This window comes from Tamandua tetradactyla, chromosome 5 (assembly GCF_023851605.1).
Source record: "Tamandua tetradactyla isolate mTamTet1 chromosome 5, mTamTet1.pri, whole genome shotgun sequence".
Lineage (NCBI taxonomy): Eukaryota > Metazoa > Chordata > Mammalia > Pilosa > Myrmecophagidae > Tamandua > Tamandua tetradactyla.
In genome coordinates, this window is record NC_135331.1 from 152028328 (window position 1) to 152042454 (window position 14127).

A 14127-nucleotide genomic window follows, 5' to 3' on the forward strand; every position below is an offset into this window, starting at 1 on the left:
TAGATTAGGGTAATCCTTATGAATTAAGAGTACTATTAAAATTTAATTATTATTCTCTTGAGTTAGAGTCCCCTGCATTCAGACTCTGAGAGGTATGTTAGCATGTACTATGATCACAAGGGAAAGATTCTGGAATAAGCAATGTGTAAAAGAAGGAAGCAAGCAGGATTGGGAAGAGGGAGAAATTGAGCCACCATGCAATCCTAACAGAGGCCTGAACCAACCCAGTGAGAATTTGGAGCTGGAATAGATAATTAGAACTGAGTTGGAGTGAGGAGCCCAAGGATTTAGAGCCTGTTTTTATCAGTTACTGATGAGGGATGCTCCAGGAAGGATATGTGGCCCAGGGCAAGGCAGTTTTCTTCAATCAAGGCAAGCTGCAAAGTAGGCTGACAGCTGATGAACATTTGTGGGCAGTGATCCCAGGAACCTGGAGGAGAAGCCCTTCATTCCTGAGTGTGGATATAGATGTAATTTCACAATGTCCACCTCAAGTACTGTTTAAATTGGTCATTTGTGAATGTGAGAACCACCTATTCTTTTTAGATGAACTGATTAATTAGCTTGCATGACAAAAGCAAAAGTACCTAAAACCATTTAATTACTCTACTCTATGTAATAAATTTTATAGTTTTAGGAGACTTTAAAATCATATGTTTAAATCATGCTTTGCCTGCCAATCCTGGAGAAATAAATTGTTATTAGTATATCCTTTAAAACAAGAGCATGCACTCTACAATATATTTTGAGATAAATAGGCATGCATCACTCACAAGTATAAGAAGAAAGCCAAAAATTCATTAAAGCAAAAATAAATAGCTAATACCTTTATTGGAGAAATTTGCTGTATATATGCATTGCACTGCATGGAGTTTCCTACCTCTTAAAGTGAACACTTTCAAAATAAGATTGAGAATTTTGTTCCAGAGGAAGATCTGACAAATAATGGAGACAGCCTTTGTTGAACATTTACTATATATCAGGTGCTCTTGATTTCTCAATTTTTGTCCTCATCAAACCTTAGCCATTGAGTCTATTAAGAGATAAAGCCTTTTCCTTTCTTTCAAATGCTGAGATGATTATGATATTAGCTACATGATGCCTCTTCACAATGAGAGAATGTTATTTATTTCTTCTTTACTTATATTTTCTGACTGAAGAATGTATGGCACTTAGAGATGACAGGCAGTATTTTCCTCCCAACACCAACAACAGAAATGCCCACAGCAATATAACTATTTAAAACAACAAGGAAAAGATAAAATCCAAGGACAGAAATAGTATCATTCATAAATAAAGCTGATAGGAAGATACAACATGGTCCATTACATTAAGGTGCTTGCAAAGTGGAGAAATAAGCACAGGAAGCAAAAAGACATTAGAAGGTTTGCCAAACTATTCTTAGTGATATACAAGAAATATCAAAATGTAAGTTATGGTTAAAATTAGTAGTTCATTAAATAATTGCCCAGAATTTCAGCAAAAAGAGAAAACAATGTGAATTGAAGCAACCTGGAGCTCTTTATTAGATGAAAGACTTTTTCCTGAGAATTGAAGAATTCAGAGAATTCGGATGAGTGGAGAAATAGCATAAAATAATGAGGCAAGAAAACTTCAGAATGTGGCAGGTAGGGGAGCAGTAATTAGCCAACAAGCATTGGAGTAAACTTTGTTGAGAAAGATAGCGTGTGATAAAATGTGTAGATTCTTGAATCTGAGGCCAAGAAGTCCTAAGTGGAGTGTTAAGTTAAATTTACTCTCCAGATTTGTATGGCAAGAGAAACCTGGAGCAATGCACCAAACTGCCTCCTTACTTAGAAAAGCATCTGGCAATATGAAAAGTATTCCAGTATATTTTTTAAAGCTCTTCTAATAATACTAATAGATGGTGTTAATAGTTCGTAAAAAAGCTACCAATAATCTGTTTGATTTGATGCATTTCAGTTAATTTCGTTTCTGAAATATTCCACTATTCCTCTTAAATTTCTCATTAAAACCTCACATTCATTGATGGAGGAGGGAAAAAATTAGGGAAATTTTTCTAAAATGCTAAGTACACTGCACTTTCTTTTATGTTTGTTTTTAGGCGCCTAGTAGTAAGTGGTTCTTCATTCCTGCTGGAGTGAGGAATCTATTTTGGCACAAAGGAAAGAACAAAATCAGGCATTCACACTGTCAAGGGGAAGAATTATTTTTCTACTATGGAAATTCCTTAGTGGTTGGCTTTCACTTGTGGAAGAAAAAAGGAAGAGTATTGAATGCATTTGAAGATGTCCAGTAGAGTAGCAAAACAGCACAGTGTTCTTTGCTTAGAAATATAATCTTAGTAATAGTATTAATAATAACACTGAAAACAACATTACAACAACACCAGGCATTTACTGGTAAGCCCACTGTTTCATGGGGTGTATAATTTTGGTCTAATCATTCCACAGGTTTTTGCAGCACTCTGCTAACTTTTTTCATTGACACAAACAAAGAAAATTAGAAAAATTCAAAACTCTATTGCAAACATTTTTTTTTTCCTCGTAGTATTACTAGTACCACCATGTCTTAAGTTCCTGGGTCTGCCATAATGAAATACCAGAGACAGGGTATTCTGGTATAAAACAATAGGAATGTATTTTTGTACAGTTCTGGTGGCTAGAATTCTGAAATTAAGTTATCATCAGGGCCATGCATACTCTTAAACTGTAGGGGAGAATCTGTTTGTTTCATGACCCTTTCCTGGCTTTGGCTTCTGATGATGGTCTCAGCTGTCACATTGGGTTCTCCCCTCTCTTCACGTGTGTTCACTTTCTTATACATACACCGATCCTATTGGATTAGAGCCAATTCTAATCCACTTGGGCCTCAAGGAATGAAGCGTTCAGAGATCTTTCGTCCCCATAAAATTTGTGGCATTAAGTGTTAGGGCTTGAATATATCATTTTTTGAAGACAGGATTCATTCCATATTGACTTACTTTTTGTAATTTAAAGTCAAAGTCTGGGCTAAGGCAGGTCTGCTTATTTAATTTTCCCCCTCACTATTTCATGACCACATCTCTAATCCAATAATTCATCTTCTTTGCCAGGACTGAAAAAGTAACCCACTGTACACACTCTTCCTCCTTTTAGTTCCATTCCATCCAGACATTGTAGAACAGTGGCTGGGCACATTTAAAAAAAAGAGTTATATAAAGGGCAAGATAGTAAACATTTTCAACTTTATGAGTGATAAGATCTTTGTCTCAACTATGCAACTCTGCAGGTATTGGAATGAATACTAAGCTTTCATAGACAAGTAAATGAGTGGGCATGGTTGTGTTCCAATAAACCTTATTTACAAAAAACAGGCTGCATAGGTAAACAGGTAGTTCAGTGGTTAGAATGTCTGCCTTTCATGTGGGAGACCCGGGTTCGATTCCCAGACCATGTACCCTAAACAAACAAACAAACAAACAAAAAAAACAGGCTGAAGGCTGGATCTGGCTCAAGGGCTATAAAGTTTGCCAACTTTCTTGATAAACATGTTTTTATTTAAGTTACTGTGGGGTCACTGAGATAAAGGTGGTGCTATTTGCTGCCCTCAAGGACTGGGGAAATGATGAGTGGGTACAGAATTGTAATATATTGTAAAGACTGCAGCTATTTAATTGTAATACCTTAGAGGATCATAAAAGAGATGCTATCCTTATTCTAAAACCCATATCTAATGTGTATATGCACTATGCTTAAATCAAATAATTCCTTGACACAATGAGCACTTTCACTACTAAAATCTTGTAATTTCATCTTTACCCATGGCTCCAACATTACCACTACTTTTTGGTTTGTATGAGTGTCATCAATTCATTACCCAGATGCGAAATTTCTAATCACTAAAAATCAACTTAAATATTACGATCTTTATGTATTTCCCCCAATTATCCTCTCTACTTGCTCTGTTACATGTTTCTACAGAAATTCAAAGTCCAAAATAATAATATCTGAAATATATATACATATATATATATATATGTATATATATATATACACATTCTTTTTCCTTGTGAGTATCCCATTATTGCAGCACCAGTTGTTGAACTTTTATTTTTTGTTTGTTTTGTTGATTTCTTTTGTTTGTTTGTTTTTGGGGAAGTGCATGGACCAGGAATCAAATCCAGGTCTCCCACATAGCAGTTGAGAATTCTACCACTGAACCACCCTCACACCTCCCGAAATACATTTTAAATGTTTAACTGCATAAGACTTTCTCAGTTAAAAAATTCTGAGAATTTATGAATCATTTCTTTTTATGTCTATTTCACAAATAAAGTTACAGAGGTTCTGAGTAAATATATATTTCAAAAATTAGTAAAAATTGAAGAAATATTTGCTTGAATAATTTCTTTTCTTTACACCAGTCTTTCTCTCAATTATGTGCTAGTTAATCTAATTATATTTATTCATTTATTTATTTGTGTATCATTGGTCTAGATTTGAAGGTTCCTTGAAGGCATATTTTTCCTATTTCCAGCATTTTACACAGGTCCTGAAATATATTGTCCAAAAAACTTATTGAAATAATAACAAAAAAGACATCAGCTATGCTTACATTTATTGCCAGTCTTTCTTTTTTAATATATAAAACTCTATCTTTTCACATTCCACATGTATCAGATTCAGAGACAATGAAAGAACTACTCAGTTCAAGAGACATGCTAGATTATTTTCAAAGTTACTTGAAGGAAAACCACGTCTTTGAAGAAAAAACAATTAGACTACACCGCACTGAGGGAAGGGTACAATTTTATTTATGTCCTGGGAAATATATCTTATACTGCTAAATTAAGAAATAGGGGACATTATGAGATGGATAGATTGTAGAATGCCTTCACCAACACTATTTTGACTTGTCTTTTACCCTTTTAACAGCAGGGCAAACAAATAAATTTGAGTTGAGAGTTCAGATATTTTTTTAATCTCACTTATCTCTTCTAATCATTGCTGCTGGCAGCAGTGAAAGAAAGTTGGGGTTACAGTATCACAGACTTTTGTAAGAGTTTTGAGATTTAGCAACAAGGACTCTAGTCCTTTTCATTTTGAGTAGAATAATTTCCTTTTATGTGTATATATTTAATATTTGCAATTTCCCAGACGATTAATACATTTTATTTATAAAACTCTGGAAAATTTATGATTGCATATTTATCGGTCTATACCAAAAAGTGTCAAGCAGAATGAATCTTGGTAGATTTTATGTATTTTATTAACTCTGTCCCCAACTATTTCCATTGCCATTATAACTTCCCCTTGTTTTACTTGAGACTTTCTCACTTTAACTAATTCTATGTGAAATTGCATGGTATTTCAAATATACTTTATGCACATTTCAGACATGATATCTGTCCATATTTTAGTTATTTCAAAATGCTATTCAGCTTGATAAACTATAATTCTCAATGTCCTTGTCACTGAGCAATTATATTTTTAAGATTAAATCATCTTATTATTGTTGATTGTTCACTTTTGTGTTCTTAGGGTTATAGATACTTTAAGTAATTTATTCATTTTATATGGTTCACATTTTAATTATATAATGGCAAAATTTGCTTTAATTTTCAAAGAGAACCACTGAAATAAAATACTGTATTCAGAACAAGTCAATGCATCTTAAATATCATCTCAATTTCAATCAGTCTAAATGAAAGTTCATTGGGTGTTTTAGAATAGCCTGTTATAGCTATCACATTAATGGGTAGGCAACACACTAATTCATGAGAATGTCAATAACTTCTAACATTGGAAATATCCAAATGTGTGTGGTCTAATTGAGCATGGTCAAAAGATTAAAACAATCTGATTCACTATGGCCTATTTCTATAACCCTATGAGATAGCTGAAAATATCTATCTCATTATTTAGGGAACTATCTTAGCAAGAAGAGAAACTTTGTTATTTATATGCCCTATCTAAGCCTGAAATTTAATCATCTGCATATTCTGTAGAAACACTTTAAGACCCAGTTCCCTATAATTTATCACCATAATTTGACCAGAAACAAGGAACCAAAGCTCTCTTTAACTTGATTTTTTAATTTAAAACTGGGGCCAAGGGTGATTAATATTGGATCATATAATCTAAAAATTCTACCATTAACTATTTTTAAATTTGTTAATGTTTAAAAATTTAGAAAGAATATTTAAAAATATTTGTTGAATATTGTTTTTGCTGTTATAATGGAATGGCTAGCCTGTGAGGGTTTGTCACATAGGGTTTTGGAAATTTTCTCTTTCTTCCAATCTCTTCAAACTATAGAGACCCAAACAAAATGTATTCAACAAAAAACTTGTAATTAGTTTTATAGAGGAAAAAAGAGACAATGTGAATGTTACAATATTTAATACACTTATATCTAAAAATATGTAAAATTATATTTCTCCCTTTGATTTGACATCATTTTATTATTTTATATAGGAAAATTTCAAATTCTGTTAACATCAACCTAGAAAACCAAAAGTAGTGCATTAGTTTTAAATATTTACTATATCATTAGCACCTGTATATAAATACTAGCATGATCAAAAATAAACAAAATCAATGGTCATTTTAAAATTTAAATTTCCATCATCCTTAATATATACAGAAAATGTCTGAATAATAAATAGTGACATATACAATACAATCAGTTATTTTCATTTTTGGTGGAAATGACTACCTTTCATAATACCTTTCACAAAATCTAAAGGATATATATGTGTAAATGTTATTTTTCTTAGTTTTCTTTGTGTCTTATTTTTTTACTGTACATATTTTCAGTTGTAATATAGTTGGAATTGTTACATGATCATCTCAGGTGACAAATAAATCCAATGTCCAAAAGAAAAAAGCAATGGCGTGTTGAATGTAATCTTGCAAAACTGATTTTGCGATTTTCTATTTTCTTTTCAGGCTTGTAAGTTGTTCCACACAGCATTTTCTCATTTGGGAGCCATCCTTATTCCTTCTCATTGCTATAAGAAGACTGACAATCTCAGTATGCTCTCAGCCTAGACACAGGGATGGCCAAGTGAGCCAACTTAATTGCTAACAGTATCTTTTGGTGAAGGTGATTTGTATGACAAAGAGAAGGAGGAGACAGATCCCAAAATATACCCTGGAATTGAAAATACGGACACTCTCTATTCTCCTGATTTATTAAGGCAGGACAGTATGAGAGAATGATCAGCCATGTGTGCTGATTTGAATCTGTCATATACCCTGGGAAAGACCATGATCTTTTAATCCATTCTTGGTTGGCAAACCTATTGTGGGTGGGACCTTTTGGTTAGACTATTTCAATTGAGATATGACCCAGCCCATTCAAGGTAGGTCTTAGTCCTTTACTCAAGTCCTTTGTAGAGTCTAAAGAACAGTAAATGCCCAGAGACCTTAGAAAGAAATGTCCTGGAGATTCAAAGAGAGGACCCACAGGAGCTGAGAGAAAAAGCTGCTGCAACCAGAAGCTAGGACCAACAGACTCCAGCCATGTGCCTTCCCATGTGGAAGAGGAACCTTGGAGAGAAGGACCAGCACACGTGTTCATGTGCCTTCCTGTGTGACAGAGGAACACCAGATGTCAGCATCCTTTCCTTAGATAAGGTATCCTCTTGTTGATACCTTAATTTGGACATTTTCACAATCTTAGAATGGTAGCTCAATAACTTAATAAATCCCCATTGTTAAAAGTCAACTCATTTCTTGCATATTGCATTCCAGCAGCTGTAGTAAACTGAAACACAATGTCTCACATCGTTTGGGAAGAACCTTTCTACAGAAGAATATGAAACCAGTTATTGAACAGGAAGGGCAAATTGAAACATGAAGCAGAGAAAGAGAACAAGAATTCTGATGGCATTTGTAAACCTTGGCATACTGCTTTTTTGAAGATAATTCTACAACTAAACTTTACAGTTACATGAGCTAATACATTTCTGTTATTCATGAGTACTATTGGCTTGGATTTCTGTCACTAAAGTCATGCATAACATTTTATGGTAGATGTACTGTAAAGAAAATACCTAAAGTAGACAACGGTCCAAGGGTAGCTCAGTGTTAGAATCCTCGTCTTCCATGTGGGAGACCCGGGTTCAATTTCCAGAACCTGCACATGCAGAAAGAAAAAAGAGAGAGAGAGAGAAAACACCTAAAGTAGAAGCTCAAAGATAATTCCCCTATGTTACAAACGATAACTAGGTTTATAAACTAGGTATATAGCTAGCTATATGTAAAGATATGCTCTGTTGAATTTTCTATGTATTTAAATATACTAAATCCAATGTAATATTTGCTACATTTCACAACATTTACTATGCATAGGCAATACTCAAGATGGTAATTTTTTTTTTTTACATGGGCAGGCACCAGGAATCAAACCCAGGTCTCTGTGGCCTGGCTCAAGATAATAAATTTTTAATATCATTAATTCTCATGAGATCACATGAGGGAGGTAGTGTTATTTAATGCTTGTATCAATGAAGAAATTGTGGAATGGAGAGCCTCGGTGACTTGCCCAAATCACATAGCTCTCAATGACAGAGATGTGCACTCTAGCCTTTTATTCCAGAGTCTCAGCTCTTCATCTTGCAGTAATTCACCAAAACAAAGAACACGAAAGGGAAAGAGGAGAGGTCTGCTATATGTTTTCTAGGTCTTTGGGGAAAATAGATTTGTTCTTTTGGCCACATCCATGCGAATCTACAAGCTAGGTGGTACGGCATCACAGACATCATGGGAATGGGCACTGTTCAGAGAGGAATGCTCCACAAATGCAGCCCTGTCAAAACCGAAGAGCCTACAGCGTTACCAGCACGCTATAGGTCTCATAAACAAACAAGAAAAGGGCAAGATACGTGACAAGAGAATTAAGGTATGCATTGAGCACATTAAACACTCTAGAGCCAAGTTAGCTTACTGAAGCATGTAATGGAAAATGATCAAGAAGAAAAGAAGCCAAAGAGAAAGTTACCTAGGTTCAAATGAAGAGCCAGCCTGCTCCACCCCGAGATGCACACTTTGTGAGAACTGATGGAAACGGGCCTGAGCTACTGGAGCCTCTTTTCTATGAACTCATGGCATAAGAGGTGCAAAAAAGTAAAAATAAAAGGTTATGGATTAAAAAAATAAAATCTATGGATTGTAAAAACAAAAAAAGAATATAAATAAAATCATCCTCAATGAACTATCAAAGGTAGTAAGTGATTTTTGAAAATTCTAATATACTGGATCATTTATAGTTGATTCCAGAAATATGAGATGAGAGGATATCAGTAAGTTCATTTATATACTTGCATTACACCACTATAATAAACTGAAGAAGAGAAGACAGCCATCCTTATTGTGTGATCTCACTGATATGAAATAATTGCAGTAAGTGAACTCATAAAGTCAGCATCAAGAATATAGGTTACCAGGGGACAGGGAGGGATAGGGAAGAGGGATAACATTTAAAAAATAAATAAATAAAGGCTACCGTCTCTGTAGGTAACACACACAAGAACAACATTTGATAATGTTCAACAAAATTCAACATCCATTTCTTAAACTGTATTCACCTAAATCTATCTAAAGCAAATATTCAACTATATATGAAATCGGTGAGTTTAAAGCTATACCAGGTGGTGCAATGGTGGCTCAGTGGCAGAATTCTCAACTGCCATGGCAGAGACCCGGGTTCTATTTCCAGAGCCTACCCATGTTAATAAAAAAGAAAAGAAAAGCTATGCCAAGTAAGACTTCCTGTGAAGAAGAAAAAAAAAATTGTGATTTGTAAGTGACTCTGTTTGTTATCTGAAAGAAATCAAAGTTGTTAACTGAAAAGCTACTAGATTAAAGTGAGAAAGCAATTAATACTTATTATAAAAAAAATCTATGTGAAGTTCTCCTTCCCATTACCTTATTAAGTATCTATCTATCAGGCCAACCTTTCCACAGATATCAACACCAAAATTATTAACCTGAAGAACAGGGAGAACGAATGAAAATAAATGATCAAAAACAGAGGACTTTGGGCTTAATAGAACTTCCTGGGATAATGGTAATATTCTGTCTCTTGAGAATGTTTATATTGTGCAATTATGCTTTTTTGATAACATATCAAATGGTACATTTATTACTTCTGTCTTTTTAGTTAATGTGAATTTTATCACAAAAGAGAAAAAATCCTGTATAATAATAGTTAATGATATGCGACCTAAGTAATTTTAGAAACTGCATAAGATAAAAAAGGATTGATAGATGCATAAAGGAATGTAAAGGAATGAACAGATTGATACAAATGCAGTAAACACTGCAGAGTAACAATATTACTTAAGGGTACTTAAAATGATAATTATCCTGGAGGGCAAGTATGTATAAAGAAGTTAGCATAGCAAACCTAACTTAACTGATTATTTCTGAAAGGTCTGCTTACAAGATTTTCCTGTGGCTGGCATCGGAGAACTTGGATTTTGGAAGGCTCTCATTTCTCCTCACTGATAAGAGTGACTTCCTGTGCCTAAATTGTTTATACAAACAAAATTTCTTATGCAGAACACCTGCATTCCTCCTGAGAGTCTGGCACATGCTAGATAGAGGGTGCCTATGTGACAAGCTCCCAATAAAAATCTTGAACCCAGAAATGGTAATGAGTTTCCCTGACATATTTCACATGTTTAGTAATAACTCATTGCTGGTGAATGTAATCATAACCTGTGTGACTCCACTGAGAGAAGATCACTGAGTCTTTGCATCGTCAGCCCATGTGTCTTTCCCCTTTGCTGATTGTGCTCTGTATCCTTTGGTTATTGTTCTAGTTTGTCAGCTGCTGGAATGCAAACCACCAGAGACAGATTGGCTTTCAATAAAAGGGGACTTATTTAGTTAAAGTATAGTTCTTCAGAGGAAAGTTAGCTAACTTTCATCTGAGGTTCTTTCTTACGTCGGAAGGCACAGGGCGATCTCTGCTGGCCTTCTCTCCAGGGCTCTGGGTTCCAACATCTTTCCCGGGGGTGATTTCTTTCTGCATCTCCAAAGGCCTGGGCTGAGCTGTGAGTGCTGAGATGAGGTATGCTGAGCTGCTTGGGCTGTGCTATGTCGAGTCTCTCATTTAAGCACCAGCCAATTAAATCCAACATCATTCATTGCAGCAGGCACGCCTCCTAGCTGACTACAGATGTAATCAGCAACAGATGAAGTTCACGTACCATTGGCTCATGTCCACAGCAACAGAACTAGGTACCTTCACCTGGCCAAGTTGACAACTGAATCTAACTATCACAGTTATAATAAATATTAGCCATAAGTACAATTATATGCTGAATCTTGTGAATAATCTTAGTGAAACATTAAAACTCTAGTGGTCTTAGGACCCCTAATAATGTCAGTGTTTATCCCTGCCCCCAAATACATTTCAGTATCTTTGAAAATGTTTATAATAATACATTGTAAAAAAAAAATTTAAAAACACAAGAAAAAATAAGAACTTAAAAATAAAAGTTATTATGACAGAAAGAATAGGGAAACAGTTAAGTATAAACCACAGTGTTTTTTGGAAAGGCAGAGCAAATTATTCCATAAATCTAATCATCACCCCCCCCAAAAAAAGCAATGAAAACATTGACAAATATTGTGAAAATCAACATTTTCAGATATGGAAATTAATCAAAGGCTTGCAACAATTTGAGAAACCTTGATTGGGGAAAACCTGCTGAGCCCGGTAAGAATAGCAGGTTTTGTGGCATTTATGAGGGAATATTGTGAACAATTGTACACCAACAAATTAGATAACATGGATGAAATGGACGAATTCCTGAAATGACTCAAATATTAAAACTAACTTAAGAGGAATAGGAATATCTGAATAGAACAAAAAACAAGCAAACAGATTGAATTAACTATCAACATATATTCCATAAAGTAAAGCCCTGATCCATATGACTTCACTGGTGAATTGTACCAAACATTTAACAAAGAATTAATGTCAGTTCTTCACAAAATCTTCTAAAAAATCAGAGGGAAGGGAACACTTTCCAATTCATTCCAAAGGCCAGTAATACCCTGATACCAAAACTGCAGAACAATATTCCTTATGAATATAAACAAACAAACAAATGAAAAAAAAATCCTGAACAAAATACTAGTTAACTGAATCCACCGACATATAAAACAGAACACACACCATGACCAGTGATATCCATTCCAGGAGTACAAGGTTCATTAAACATTAAAAAAATCAATGTAATGAATCACATTAAGAATAAAAGATGAAATTCATATAATCTTCTAAATATCTGTAGAAAATTAATTTTACAAAGTCCACTTTCTTCATCACAGTAGGAATAGAAGGGAATTTCCCCAATATGATAAAGGACATTTACAAAAAGGCATAGCTAATATCATAGTCCTCTGTAAAAGTTTGAATTCTTTCCCTATAAGATCAGGAATAAACAGAACTGCCTACTCTCCTGACTTATTCAACATTGTACTAAAGATTCTACACAGGACATCATGCAAGAAAAAGAAATGAAAAAAATCCAGATTGGAAATGAAGAAGTAAATCTACCTCTATTTATAAATGGAATGATCTTATAAATGAGAAATTCTAAGGAAATGGTTTCACTTAATAATTATTGGAATTAATACTTGAGGTCAGAAATCATGAAGAATACCAGTTCATATACAAAAATTCATTGTGTTTCTATGTACTAGCTATAAACAATCTGAAAATAAAGCTTAAAAAGTTACATTTAAAATAGCATGAAAATGAGTAAAATACTTAGGGATAAATTTAAGAAAAGAAGTACAAGACTTGTACAAAACATTCTTGAAAGAAATTAAAGAATGAAATACATAAATGAAAAGACAATCCATGCTTGTTTTAGTTTGCTAGGCTGCTCAAGCAAACAACATGAAATGATTGGGGATTTATTTGCTCATGGTTTTGAGGTTAAGAAAAAGTCTGAAGTGAAGGCAATGCTTTCCCCTACAACTGCTGGCCACTATTGGTCCTTAGATTGTCACATGGTAAAGCACACGGTGGTTTGCACCCTTCTCTTCTGGGTTCCATTGATCTTCAGTTTCTGGCTGCTTCCCCTGGCCCTCTCTATCTGTCTGAATTTCATTCCTCTTATAAAGGACTCTAGTAATAGCATTAAGACCAATCCTGATTATGTTGGACAACACGTTAACAGATGTAACCTCATCAAAAGGTCCTACTTAACAATGGGTTCACATCAATAAGAATGGATTAAAAGTAAGGATATGTTTTCTGTGGCAAATGCATCTTCAAATTACCACAATGTTCATAGATCAGAGGACTTGATATTGTCTACAGCAATCTGGAATAGAACTGAGAATCTGAAAATAAACTTTTTCATTTATAATCAACTGGTTTTTGACACAGAAGCCAAGATAATTCAATGAGGAAATAATAGTCTTGCAACAAATATTTCTGGGATAAGTGACTATCCACAGACAAAATAATGAAAATAGACTCCTACCAAACAACACAAGCAAGAATGAAATCAAAATGGATGATAGATCTAATTATAAGAGCCACAATGGCAAAACTCTGAACAAAAGTGAAATGCTACAATAAAGTGAAACAAGAGAAAACATCTTTCAGTCATTATAACAGATTTAGAAAGCAAAAAGCAAATTGATAAAGGATTTAAATGTACATTTTGCTAAAGAAGATCTTTAGCAATCTTCTTTATGGCCAATATATGCATGAAATATATGTATGGAAAGTGCTCATTATTAGTCATTAGGGAAATGCAAATTGTCACAACAATGTGAAGCCATGTTACACTCAGTAGGATGATTAATTAAAATGACAGACAATAACAAATGTTGGTGTGGATGTAGAGAAATTGAATACCTCATACAGTGCTGAAGGGAAGGCAAATTGTTGTAGCCCCTTTTTAAAAAGTTGGCAGTTCTTCAAAATGCTACATATGTAGTTAATACTTACATACATACTAAAGAAAAATGAAAACATACTTCTGCACAAAATCTTGTACACTGTTCATAGATAGCAGCATTGTTCAATAGCCAAAAAGTGGAATAAATCCAAATGTACATCAACTGAAGAATGGATAACAAACATGGTCTCTCTATACTGTCTAATATTATATGGCAGTGAAAA